A 13,217-nucleotide genomic window follows, 5' to 3' on the forward strand; every position below is an offset into this window, starting at 1 on the left:
AGCCAAATAGGGAGTCTACTAGACGGGGTTCAACTAACGGAGACTCTTCGAACAGCTGGAGTAATCCATCCCCAAGTGAACGTATTATGGGGGACCGTCAAGCACATCCGGCAAAGATCTAGGGGGATCTCGTTGTTGCTTAGCTCAAGTCGGAGCAAGGCGCCATCGAACGTTCAACAGGCATTTTCACGATCGAGCATGAGTGCTGGAAAGTTGTCATTGTATACTCCTGCAGGTCGGAAGGCGGTGGGGGAAAGAGGAGGACACTGGGCGGGATCTATCAGCAGCGAATTCCCCATACATCTCGAGGCGCCTATCAAAAAGATACTCCGAAGGCTTCGGGATCGAGGTCTCATTAGCCGAAGAAGACCCTGGCCAATCCACATGGCCTGCTTGACGAATGTCAGCGACGGAGACATCGTAGCGGGCATCGTAATCAGTCTTCTGTCCTACTACAGGTGCTACGACAACCTTTACCAAGCCCAAACGATTGTCGACCACCAGATCCACTAGTCTGCTATATTCACCCTAGCCCACAAGCACAAATCCTCGACGCAGAATATAATTCCAAAGTACTACAAACACCCAAATATAGTCAATCAAGAAGGGGGTCAGACTGAAGCGGAGTTCCCCAATAGCATAGAGCTTGGGAAGCTCGGACCTGGTCAAGATCCGAACCACTACTAGACTAGAGAGTGAGGTAGTGGTTTTTTCTATTGAGATTTGTTGAGTAGGCTTGCCTTAGTTGTCTACTATAAGATAGCTAGTTTTGGGGCTTTCGACATCAAAAAGCCGATCCAGCTTCGCTATTCCTCATGACTTGTATTGTAGTCCTAGTCTTGTAGTCGGCCTGGAATGCCTTTGTAGTATTTCTAATGCTAATGCCTTCTTCCTTCATTCATTTGATTTTAGTTGTGGTAGCTCCCCCGCCAGCAAGATAGAGACGGTGAAGCCAAAGCAATACTAAACTAAACGAGCAGCTACTCGCCCTAACGAGACTCTTAGTCAAGCCTAAACGTCCTTATTTCAAACTAAAGCGCTAACGAACAAGAAAAGGCCTCTGACTATATCGAGAGTAAGGTGCCTTTACTAATATTCTAATAGTTGGCCCGGAAGTTCGCTTCTGGCGACTAGCTTCTACCGCTAGCACTTGGACTTGGAAGCAAGGCTACCTTGAATTAATCAATGAATGAAAATAAAGGGCTTATTGAGGAATAGAATGAAAAGAAAATGCTTACTGAGGAATAACAAGGGAGGACAGGTTGGTTCGAGGACCCGTTGGTCAAAGGAAAGGGTAGGTCCTGATGCCGGGACGGAGCCGTATGAGGCGAGAGTCTCACGTACGGTTCCTTTGAGAAAGGTGTGATACCACCACCTATCAGGCCCGACGAGCGGTCCATGGAGCTGCATCCCTACTCACCTGGTCCATGCACATCGCTCTCTCTAGGAGGTTGGCTGCCTATCCTAGATTTTCCCATTTTCAAGAGGATCCCGGGCTCGATCTGATTTAGTATCAAGGTGATTCTCTTTCTCTTTCTATATATATGGGTCCGTACAACATTTCCATGATATCGTTATGATCAATTAATGGGACTTGGCCGGAAAGTGTTCTTGCCTCTATCATTAGCTCGGGTAGTCGCCGTTTCTGGTGTTTCAGTCACCTTTCAATGGCTCCCTTAATTATGTGCGAGGAATTTCCCTCGTCGAGTAACGGGAAGTGGGCTAGTCCCCGAAAATGCCCGTTCCTTTGTCGTTGGGGCCCAAAATCTTCCTTGCTGAGACTTGACTTGTAGTCTTGTAAGATTGTGCACTTGAAAAGACCTTTAGAGAAAGAGATGAACCCTCCGCAGCCAATTAATTACTCCGAGGAAGAACAAGTGCATAAAGCTAACTCATCTAACGAGTAAAGAGCTAACCATATTCTAGTATATGTTATATATAAAGAGAAAGGAGACCAAAATCTCGATCGAGAAAAGCTGATTCAAGGCCTTTTTATGATCTTCTACGAGGCCTTTACTCTAGAAAGGTAGAACTACAAGAAGCACGAGTGAACTATCGAGACGAGTAGTATCTGAAGGAATAGCTTTCCCTAAAGAAGAAAGACCACCTATTTACTTTTACTAGGTAGTGGAGGCCAACTAGCAATTCAAAAAAATGAGTTTGCTTATTGATCCAAGTAAGCATTAAAATCTTCTATCGACTGGGTTACTTGCTGAAAATCTTACTAAAATGAAAAGGTAAACCACCTTTTTGGAACTCCATGTTTCTGTTTTTCCTCTTCTATCAGCTTAGAGTTTTTTTTTTCTTTTATGTTGTGTATGGACTGCATAAATTTCCCTCCTGTTGGAGAGGATTCGGCTTCAACAACAAGATCGACAAAAGAAAAAGAGAAGAATAGGAAAAAAGGTGACATAAAAGTTTCTAACTTTCTGAACTACGATGAAAAGTCTTCGATATACCATAAATAGGCTCTTAGGTCAAAACCCCATGTAAGTCACCCGCATACCAATGTCTTTAAGCCGAACCTTCTACTTGATGAGAAACTTCAGGCATGAACACCTCCTCTGTTTTTGCATAGCTTGCACTCTCTTTATTCGCCACTTAACATCCACCTTTCTTTCATCTGTAACGTGTATTTTTTGCTTGTTTGGATCCTGTCGAGTGAAAGCCAATGCGTTTTCCGAAGGGGGTTTTGAAAAAAAGGCCTACCCCAGGAGATGTTGAAGTTGCCATGAAGTAGTCTCTATCTTCCGGTCGGAGACAAGGGATGGATGTCGCTAGGCTAGGTCAACTCTATCATTGGTTTCATTATCCTTATAATGATCACTAAATAAAGATATGTGCTACTACGAGACCGATGCTGCGAAGCTAGGTGGAGCTATTATGGCAGGGGAAGGGTCGACTTCTACTCTGAATGCTTTTTGTGGCAGGTCTTTCTATTACCGATATGGACCTCACTAACGGGTCTCGTTCTGTATCTAGGTCTCGATCTATATCACTAAGGTCAGTATATGAATCTGTTGTCTCTTTTATCTCAGGTCTTGGATCACCTACTAACTATTGCACTGCGACAAGGACTAGACCTGTAACCATACGAAGGGGTGGGGTGTATAGGTCTCGATCACGTGGTTGGGGTATCGATCTAGAGCTACTGCATATGCGATTGGGTCACCCCAGGTATATCCGCTATGTATGGATCGACTGTGTATGTATCACTGGCTAAGGCTGGCTTAGATGGGCTTGATGGACTTTTGGCAATTGTGGGACTATGAATCTGTGATGGATGGAATTATTGGCGGTAGTGGGACTACGAATCTAAGAGATGGACTATGGCAGTAGTGGGGAATTTTGGCCGTAGTGGGAATGGATGGATAAAGTTATACGGTGATGGGCTTGTTGGGCTTGCTGCAGTAATAAAGTAGTGGTAATGATGGATGGGCTTGTTACAGTGATGTGTATGAACTAGTATTGGTGGGTTCGCGGACTTGCAGACTTGCAGGGCGAGCTACTATCAAAATATCAAAATTGATTGAAAGCGGTGGACTTGCAGATTTACGGCGAAATTGCGGCGGACTTGTAACTTGCGGCTTTATTCCTGGGACTTGCGATAAACTTAAGAAAAATTGTGGTAAGCTTTAGGGGAAAAAATTAGTGGTTTGGAAGTGGTGGTTGCTGTGATACTCGATTGGACTTACGGTAATGCACAGAGAGGTTGGCAGCTATTCAGGCACCAAATAAAATTTGATCACGATGGATGATCGACAGCTATTCAGACTTCACCGATTGAGTTAGGGTTTGGTTTTAGGCTCTGATACCATGTTGCAAGTATAAACAATCTTCCTCTCAATTCTGCATTTATTTTCATAGAGATAGATGTTCCTTTTATAATACAGAAAGGCTAAAAAAATCTTTCTACATACTAGGTCAAATTAAATCTAGCTAAATCCCTAGATACTAGGTTATAATATATATATAAATCTCTTGAATCAATCTCTAGATATTAGGGAATCTTTTTCTTATTTAAAGGGATTATATAAATATCTCTTAATTACACAAATATTCTTTAAATCAAGACCCTTCTTTCAACTGTTTCTACTAAAATGGGTGAACTCGGAAAGGCGTTTCGATCTCTAAATGGATCTGCGATAGCTACTCGATCTCAATCAAATGGCTTTGGATCTGTCTCTACATCTGGAATATCTGTCAGAGGATATGGAACTCAATATCGATCTGAAACAAGGGGTGCTCCATAGCGAAAACAGAGACTGCTTCTAGCCAACATCGGCTATGGCTCACGCCCATAATAATAAGGGCATCTCGGTATGGGGTTGGATCATCGGCCCTAGTGATGGCTCCCCTTACTAGTAAAGGGAACTGGAAGGGATGCTATTGGTGGTGTCGTTACTGCTCTCGTTATCATCCGCGGATATGCTTTCTTTTTTTTCTATTAGCGTGGGTCTTTCTCTACTGCTGTTGGTATCGACTTCTGTATATGCTTCTGCTTTTACTAATGCTTATGGATTACTTGCTGGATCGAATCCAAAAACGTCTCGATTTGATCGGCCTGGCCTCGAGTGGTGGATCGAATTCACACTCAACTGCGTCATCACAGTTGCGATGGATGCCCCACCTTTCTATCTCTTCCTTCTAACTTCTCCATGCGGGGATGAACTCTGAAATCCTCATTCGATCGGTTCTGACAGTCTTTTCTTCACCTTCTCTTCTCGGCATGATCCAGGCATTCAAGCTAGTAGATCAAATCATGGGTTCTCATCCCCAACGTTGGGAGAGGCAAGTGAGTCGGTTGGTGGAAATGCGGTTATGCCGGGTGGACTCAAGTCAAGTGGGAGGTGGCATCGTCTAACGTATAATAAAAGCACGCTTGCTTTTCTTGTTTCACTCTGCTTATTAGCTGAGGCACCGTTCTCATCTAAGAAATATGTAGAGTGCTTGCGGAGAGCACTTGCGAAGGACCAACGACGAGCTATATAGAGGATAAGAGAAAGAATCCCTTATATATATATTACAAAAAAGAAAGTGTCTAGGGTTGAAGTTCAGTTTCTTTGTTTTTCGTCTGAATATTCTGGAGCTAAGACCCTTCCAATGCTCCTTTTTGCCATGCATAAACTGCACCAGATAAGCTAGTACAAAAGAATCTATATAAATGGAGAATGGATACGCCCAATACATTAGAAACTCATTGCCCAAAAGACCTTTTCGACATAAAAAAAATGACTGTAATGTAATGAGAGTGGATTCCAAATAGTAACCTCCCATTGCTCGAGATCCGATAGCATGCAGCAACTAGTTGTAAGAAAGAGGGGGGGGGGGAGAAGAAAGATATATAGAAATTGTGTTGTGAGGGTGGTTGTAAATCACTAGGTAGCCAGTCTTTACTTAACTCGGCCCAAGCACCACTCCCATGCCTTTCTTGGTTGGACCAACCCAACCGGCAATTTCTGTCTTCCTGAATTGGGAGAGCAAGAACAAGTCTCTTTTTTTTTGGGGGGGGAGCAGAGCAGCCAAAGAATAAACCAAACAAAATGATTGTTCTAAAATGGCTATTCCTCACAATTGCTCCTTGTGATGCAGCGGAACCATGGCAATTAGGATCTCAAGATGCAGTAACACCTATGATGCAAGGAATAATAGACTTACATCACGATATCTTTTTCTTCCTCATTCTTCTTTTTGTTTTCGTATCATGGATCTTGGTTCGCGCTTTATGGCATTTCCACTATCAAAAAAATTAAATACCGCAAAGGATTGTTCATGGAACTACTATCGAGATTCTTTGGACCATTTTTCCTAGTATCATTTCGATGTTCATTGCTATACCATCCTTTGCTCTCTTATACTCAATGGACAAGGTAGTAGTAGATCCAGCCATGACTATCAAAGCTATTGGACATCAATGGTATCGGACTTATGAGTATTCTGACTATAACAGTTCCGATGAACAGTTACTCACTTTTGACAGTTATATGATTCCAGAAGATGATCTAGAATTGGGTCAATCACGTTTATTAGAAGTGGACAATAGAGTGGTTCTACCGGCAAAACCTCATCTACGTATTATTGTAACACCTGCTGATGTACCTCATAATTGGGCTGTACCTTCCTCAGGTATCAAATGTGATGTTGTACCTGGTCGTTTAAATCAGATCTCCATTTTGGTACAACGAGAAGGAGTTTACTATGGTCAGTGCAGTGAGATTTGTGGAACTAATCATGCCTTTACGCGTGCGCCCGGAAATATAGGCCGACTGCTGAGCCCACTCTGGCTCAGCCTCACCACTCGGGGTGCAAGCCACCCAAGAAGCAAGCTATTACAGCGAGCGGCTGGAGCTGTAGGGAGCCGAGGAGCAAAGCTATAGATAAGATCGAAGAAGGGGCAGGCTCCCAGTGGAGCAGAGGAGACGGTTAGGATAACGAACTTGAAACACCGAGCTCGAGTGGCCGGCAAGCGAGTGGTTAGTGGCCAATAGCACCCTAGTTGATGGCATTCCTTTTCGCACCTGGCACTCGAGGAACCACGGGGCACTCCATACGGAGAAAGTAATTCTTGGGGATGAGACGCCCGCGCAAGGACCTCAATTCTCATTAGGAGGTCGAACCAAGGACCTATGGAAGTCGGGGCTACCCCCTCCCCATGGCCAATGCAACAGTGTCCTGAGGAAGGAGTTTAGAGGCCTTATAGTAGCACGGACTGATTTTTCTTTCTAGGTCATGCGAAGGGGGCTAGTCCAAGATCCTACTCTTGCTCTACAAAGTCAACAGACGCTCTCAACGCCTAGGCGCCACTCTCTTTCTGAGTTATTCCAACAGCTTCTTCATGATTTCATGTCGCGGTAAAAAAGAAAAGGGTCGTCTCAGCAGAAGGAGAAGGAAGGACCTGCAACGGCAAAGACTACTGACCCTCTTCTTGTTCCTAGCCGTCTGTTACGAGTCCGGGAAGCCAAGAATCCTAAATATAAGGGATCCCTCAAAATAGAGAAGGGTGGGCAGGGCTTCCGCAACGGCCTCCTCCCTCTTCCCGGTCAAGATAGATGGGAAGGAGCCCTATCTTGGAAAAGCCATAACTAGCCTCTTTATTTATGTATGTACACCTTTGTTTCAAGGTTGGGCCGCCCTTCCTCCTGCTAATCCGGCCATTTCCGAACCTTTCTTTCCCACCCCATTCAATGGAGGACTTCTCAATTCTTGCGATTCCCCCAACCCCTTTAGCTTATTAGAAAATCAAAGACTCAAAAACGAGTTCCACACACACCTTAGCTTGGCTAAATTGGTTTAATGATCTCTTTCTTCAATAGGACGGTACGGCGCTCCGCGTGGTTATATTCGTAATGTTTCGACTCGCCAGTCATTATGGATCTAATGCCATGGCGAGGCAAAGGGGGGAGGGAGAACTACGAAGCTCCGTAGACTCGCAAAATTGCTCCCCTTAGAATGAAAGCAAGGTCGCTTGCTTACTCTCCGTTGGCGGCAAGAAAGGAGGCATTGGAAAGAAAGACTAGACCATACTAAAGTCAAGAGGCATTCGGGAAGCAACTAGGAGCAGCTGAAAAAGCTTCTATCAATCAGGCCGACCACTACATAAATCAAGAGATCTATATACCAATCATGAGCGATAGCGAAGCCATCGCGCAAGGAAAGATCAAAGAGCTTAGTGGGAAACACTCAGGAAAGGAGCAGATCAGGGATTGTGCGCCCTCCGCCCCATCTTACTAATAATAATGAAGGGCTTTGATGCCAACAAGCACCCTTGTTGTTATTGGGGAGTAGGGTTCCAAACCTTGTTAGTCTTTTTATATAATAAGCTCCTCTTTCTCTAATAATAAGATAAGGCTATTCAGCCCTTCCTTCAACAGGGTTTGGCTTGCCCCTTGTATAGGTTGGAGCTATGAAGCTGACCTTCTTATTATAATAAGGGTAAAGGGTTCAGCTTGCTGCTCGCTTTTTTCTCGCTTCCGAGAGGCTAAGGGATTGAATTGAACCTATGATCAGATCAGTGGACTACCATAGTTGACTTTTTTTCGTGGTGTTGTTGAAAGCGAATTTGGAAGTAGGCCTCGCTTTTCAGAGCTGGGAGCAGCTCACACTAGGGTGGAGGAGGTGCCGTGAAGATCTAGGAGTGTGAGCAGTACGAGCTGAAAGGCTCCCATACTGTTTGGAGGGCAGGAGGCATAGATGCCAAACAAACCTGACCCCTATCTATCGTCGTAGAAGCAGTTCCTAGGAAAGATTATGGTTCTAGGGTATCCAATCAATTAATCCCCCAAACTAGGCTTAAGCAGAAATGAAAGGGTAGGGTGAGGGATAAGGAAGGGGGGAAGCCCCTAAATTGAAGGCTTCCCTCGCTCGCTCTAACGCTCGTTTATACGACAGCGAGTGGAGTGCATAAGCCCCTTTAGAGATAGGGGCGAGTACTACACCAACCAGCTCGTAAGTCAAGTACAGAACGAGCCTTGTCTACGAACTTTAGAGATAGGGGCGAAGCGCTCGACCGATAGGGAGAGGGGCGAACTCGTCTTGCTTGCCTCTGGCGAAACTTAACACACTAGATAATCGACATTCTTTTATGGTAGGAATATGACTTTTTAGGCCGACCACAATACAAGTCATGAGCGATAGCGAAGCCAAGCCGGATAAAGGCGAGCAGCCCAACCAGCAATAGCAAACGGCCTACTTATAGCCTCTTTTTCCCCTGACTAACTCCCTATTCTCTCTTAAAGCTTTACAAGCTCAGAAAATGGAAATGATTCACGTTTTCCTCAGCTCAGCTCAAAAGGCAAGGGGAATGAATTCGAGAACTTTATTGACATTGAAAGATGTGTGTACCAAACAAGCAATATGCCGATTGATGTACCAGCCAAGCCAGCTCAACTGGGATATTTGATTGGATAGAAGAACAATGGATTGAACAGGACAGGACAACCTGGAAGGGAAGCCTGACATAGATATTGATTTGAACAAAGGAACTCAAATCAAACTGGTACTAGAAATCAAAGAAGAGATGGAATTCCAGATTGAACAGATGACCGACCTACAATAAGACGCAAATCGAATTCCTAATTCCAATCTCTAAGACAAACTAATGACTCATACAATGAATACAGGCACGCATGAAAGATGAGCGAAAAACGATGAATTTGCCTTCAAAAAATGTCCTAGTCAACCACTTATGATGACTTCGCCTTTACCTACCTGTGCTGGAGCCTCTCCTGAATTGATTGAACGAGGTAAAGCTATTTTACGGTCTCGTTGCTGCGCTCCTCTCCCTTCCAGATTTCACTCTTTTACTCGACTGTAACAAAGATTAATTAAACTGAACTACTGAACCAGATGGAACTACTGAATCAGAACCTAAACAGGAAGTCAAGCCGAAAACAAGATGAATGATCCTGAACTTCTTCGCTAGTATTACCATCAGTTATTGCATTAAGGAAGGAAAGAAGAAACATAAACATTAATGAGAGTTTACAGTGAAAGAATAAGGGAATCGAGTCAATGAATGAATTGATTGAAGAATCTAATTCAACATTCATGATCCTGAATACACTAATAAAGGAGAAAGACGAAAGATGAATGAAACCTAACTATTGAACCTCTACAACTCGGTAAAGCTGCTTCGAAAGATAGGAATGACGTTCTTTCTTATCAATTCTGATTCTTTATTTCTCTATTTCCTCTTTCATTTGATTCTGAGATTACCTCATTCCCTTCTTTCTGTAGGTCAGGATCAACAGGATTGGTTGGTTGGTTGGAAGCTGACGGATCCGCTCGAAAGAAGAACGCAACGAATTGAATGATGGAAGCTCGAAAGGGCTGGACCTCTCTTGGTTGACCGAGGGCTCTACTTCTCTTCTCGAGCTCATGGACTCTATTTATGAAGGGTACTGAGCGAATCGACTACACAGAACAATCAAGCCCGAATTCCCCTAGATGGAAAGGAAAGGAAGAATGTGGACAGATGGAACCAAAGAGGAGCTCTCCCTGCTTAGCGCAGGCTACATTGGACCCCTAGATCATGAAGAAGGTGTCCCCTACACTGGACCGGAATCTCCATCCCGATTGGGAACCACAAAAGTGATTATCAATGGCTGGTTGGCTCAAGCTCTTGCTTCTTGGTCACCACAGAAGCAGAACCAAAGCGAGGAGGGCCCACACCTTAGTTGTTCTATACCTTGCAGGATAAGGGTTCAAGTACCCAGGATTAATTAAGTGAAATATTAGCCCGAAAATGAAACTCTAACAGCTAGGTTTCGAGAGGGCTATATCGATCTCGAAAACAGGGGAAGAAAGGGAGGAAGGAATGAGATTCTTTATAGCCCTTTCCAGACAGACCTTATGTAATTTCCTTCGGTTGGGTTAGCTTTTTGGTAGGAAAGGCGGTAGTAGAGTTGCCTCAGGTCCTTCTGACTCTACTCTTTGTTTTCTAGGCGGGGATGCCCATTGTTCCCTGCTCTAGCTCCTCTGATTTCCCTTTGCTTTCTTTATTACTTCTCGCACGTGCCCAGTCTCAATGTCACTTCCCAAACCAAAACAACCTTTCTTTCCCAAATCTATGAACGGTGAAACGTTGAAGGTCCACAACAGGTAAGATAAATAAACAAGTTACTTTTGTATTGTATTCGAGTGAGGGCCGAAGCTCGTATGGATACATTACTTCATTGTTCTATGTTCTATGAGGTCTTGCACTAAGCACATACTCTCCGAGGGTCGCGAAGTGTAAAGATCCGGTCTTTGCCAACCGTCGTTAAGAACAACAAAATCAATTGTGTCTTTGACACTATAACTATAGGCGGGACCAGTTGTAGGATGATCGTCGAGTGGCGTTCTACTCGATTAGGCGAATGCGAGTGAGGGATAAGCTTTCCCTGTTCGCTAGGAGGGAAACTCGGGAAGAGTTCAGGCAGAAATAGATGGTTCAAACCCCTTTGGAAACTATTAGTCAAGCGTGCCATATATATTGAGGGACTCCATATCATTCATTATTAAAGCGACAAGGTAACCTTAATGAAAATCGATAAACGGGAGTTTCCTAATAATGAGCAATGTTGGTAACAACAAATGGTTCCTAACCTCATCAAAATCTGAGTATGGCATATCCGACGAGACGGCAAGACGCTTGGACAAGTAACGCGATGAACCGTACCTGTATCTCTAGGCGCTATTCTGTCTTATTATGTAGATCATGTCTTCCTTTTCGGGTTCCAAACCTCCCCCTTCTCTAATAGGGGAAAGTCAAGACCCACGTCTAGGGATATACAAGCTCCATTCTTCAGATGGATCGCTGTTCAATAGTGATTGTAGCCGGGATAAGCAGGCACGAACTTCTGTATAGCGCCGTAGTTTTGTTTGTTAGTACAAGTAGCTAAGAGGGCTGGGAAGTACGACTTGCGTCAAACTTGTGAAAGAATACTTGCAGCGCACCTGCTGAACAAGGCTCCTTGAAAGTCTTTTAGGGATTACCAGTTCCGGAGGGACCCACCATTGTACTTCTAGGGGAGGGTATAAGATAGCAGAAGGCCACGACTTTTGTGAGGGTTCCGCACAATACGGTCGGGTATGCCACCAACATAAATGAGGCACACAAGAAAGACTGGCACGATCTCGATTTAATGCCAGCCTGGAAGTGATTCGCTAAGTCGGGTAGCGACCACCTATTGTAGAATCGTCGATAACCTGGTTTTGCTATCATGTGTGTAAAGATTGACTACATAGGCATACTTTAACCGTTTGGCAAGTCAAGGGACCCGAAAATCCGCTCCTTAGCTATAACGTACCAAAGTCATGCAGAACAGACACTAACTGTTCGAACATTATGACTATTAATTAATTGGACCTTCAAGGAACGAATAGAGTACAAAAACGAAAGATGAGAGTAACCAAAAGAGCTAGGGATATTAATAAAGGCCGTAGTAAGGAGACTTTAAAAGACCTGTTAGAGTCAAGCCTCAACTTTCATAATGTGAGCTTCAATAGGATAAAAGAGCAATCTCAAGACTAGCTTTCCGAGACAATGTATATTGTGAAATGGTGGTGCTATAACAAATCTAAAGTACCTTAACTTGTGGTTGCCGCACAAAGAAAGCAAGTCACCTTAACCAGTCATACCCATTTATGGAGATATTCTGTATCTGAAGCTCAAATTAAAGCCATGAAACAAGCAGCTACTCCTACTGCAATTGCAATTGGTGGCTTCTTTTAAGCCAGCCCACCAAAGAATTCAACCTCGACTCCCCTCTACTAGAGAATCCATGAATTCCGAGCACCTTCAGTAGCAGCAAGAATGGGAAAGACAAATAACCAGCCAACTATGTATGCCTTCCTCTGATCTTCCTTATGGAATGGGTTCCTCCTTAGAATTAACGAGATCGTTAGTCTTGGATGAATCTTCTTGAAAGGGGTCGATTAACCCTAGAGGACTCGATGGCTTAACAGTCCAGTGAATAAGCTGATTTAGAGAGATAACTCGGGCTTTAGACACACGCCCTACTTCTAAATCTCGATATAAATGGGGAGTGCCAAATGCGGAATCAGTTCCAGTCCCAGCTGCTGAGGTGGCGTAGTGAGAGGTGAGAAGAATAACAAGAGAAGCAGCGGAAGATCCAGCAGTAGTATATTCGGTTGTTTGCGGTGGAATAGATTCAACAAGCGTCCGGGCTAGTAGATCTAGAGCAAATAGGCGTTGACTTAGTTGCTTTTGTAGTGGATTCTAATCCCGATGTTGATTCGAGGCAACTTACCGGTGATAGTCGCAGCACCAGGAGCTTTCAAGGGAGGCAGGCATGTATACCTCGATAGTAGCCGTGGCATACTTTCCGGATCGAGGGTCCCCCCGGTAAACACGGTACAGGAAAAATACCTGCGGGGGGAGGAGGCCCTTCTCACTTAAGCTCAAGCATTTACTCGTCTTGGGGCTAACGTGGGATCTGCTCAAGGACCTACCTACTGGTTTAGGTAAATATCTAATGGACTCCCTGACGGGAGAGGTCATTTTTTGAGGAGAAAGTATGCGCTTTTCTAAAATGGTCGGAAGAACGGGTTTCAAAATTCATTAATATATATTTATTACCGGTGGTTTTTATGCAAAAAAGATAAAACGGAATTGGATTTCCACTCATAAGAAAGGAAGGTTAGATACCTTTGACAGGGTTGTCTTTTTGGTTGAAATGGGATGGTGTTCAAACTCCCAAAATGCAGTCTAGACA

This window comes from Cucurbita maxima, unplaced genomic scaffold (assembly GCF_002738345.1).
Source record: "Cucurbita maxima cultivar Rimu unplaced genomic scaffold, Cmax_1.0 Cma_Scf00011, whole genome shotgun sequence".
Lineage (NCBI taxonomy): Eukaryota > Viridiplantae > Streptophyta > Magnoliopsida > Cucurbitales > Cucurbitaceae > Cucurbita > Cucurbita maxima.